The sequence below is a fragment of the Colobus angolensis genome, unplaced genomic scaffold (genome assembly GCF_000951035.1).
Source record: "Colobus angolensis palliatus isolate OR3802 unplaced genomic scaffold, Cang.pa_1.0 Scaffold147, whole genome shotgun sequence".
Classification (NCBI taxonomy): domain Eukaryota; kingdom Metazoa; phylum Chordata; class Mammalia; order Primates; family Cercopithecidae; genus Colobus; species Colobus angolensis.
In genome coordinates this window covers 7407458-7408866 of record NW_012114566.1, presented here as the reverse complement: position 1 = coordinate 7408866, position 1409 = coordinate 7407458, and positions in this window count along the sequence as shown.

The following is a 1409-nucleotide window of genomic DNA, read 5'->3' as shown; positions in this document are numbered from 1 at the left end:
TTTTTTTTTTTTTTTTTTTTTTTTTTTTTTTTTTTTTGGTAATGAATCCTGATCTTTTGGAAGGTGCTACTTGAAATGGCTGCTCTCTTCTTCCTGGACCAGGATTACGAGAGGTGACACTGAAAGAAGCACACACACACACACACGCACGTATACACACACCAGAACACTTCAGTTGTGAACACCTGAAGTTGTTACTGCCCTGCAGGAAATCTGCCTGGATGATACATAATATAATCAATCACTCATTGAAAATATAAGAAAGCAAACCAATAATCAAGTGTTGCCCACTTCCAAGTAGTGACTTTGGAAAACCATACATTGATTCTACTGATTGCTCAAGAAATTTTTATGGAATTGCCATCAGAGCCTTCCTCATACTGTTTTAAATGTCAAATATAGCCACTAGTCCTCTTTAAATGGCAGATTTTATTTTTGTAAACATCCAAAGTTTATTCAGAGCCAAGTCTGATGTTAAATTGACCAAGTCTTCTTTTAAATAAAAATAATTTTGATCATAAAACAATATAATTTAGTCATGTGAAGAATAAAAAAAAAACACAGAAAATTACAATAAATGGGAACAAAAAGGTTTTGAACAGTGGCAAATATCACTGGGTTAAATGTAGTCTTCTCAACATGACTACTCTGGAGAAGATGGCATCCTTTGGTAAGTTTCAGATGCTTGCTAAAATTATATATTATTTGCCCTCCAATCTCAGTTTCCTAGAAAGCTGAACTTAACTTATTTTATCTCATGTTAAACAATAATCAAAACAATAAAATCACGATACTGTGTGGAAATTTTTTTCCTAATTTATGGCACCTAAATAAACACAAAAGCACATCAACCCATTTCACATTGCTCCCAACATATGGATTTTCTTTGTATTTGAAAGTAATTTGTCACAAGAGCACAAGACATGGAATGTGATAATCTGAATATTAGACCCTAATTTACCACTTACTGCCTGTCATTTTGAGCCAGTGACGAGACCTCCATGAACCTCAGTTTTCTCATCTGTTAAATTTGAAAAACCATTTACAACCTTGCACAAGCACTGTGAGGAGCGGGTAAATGTCAAAAACAACAACAACAAAAAAACCAACAAACAAAAAAAGAAAATCAACTCAAACAGAGTGCCTGGCACCTAATGGAAACCTAAAACACTAAAACATGGTGACTTCTGTGATAGTTGTTACCATTGCACACCAATGTGCTTCACTGAAGCATGACTTCCTACAGGACAAGTGTCATGTCTCAATCATGTCATCTTGCTGAATACAACTAAAATTCAAAATTGGAAATAAAATGTTGAAGATTTTAAATTGAGTTTATTAGAAACATAGTCCAGGGGCAAGCATGATCTGGTTTACTATACCCCAGGTTCACGAGCAACCAGAAAAAA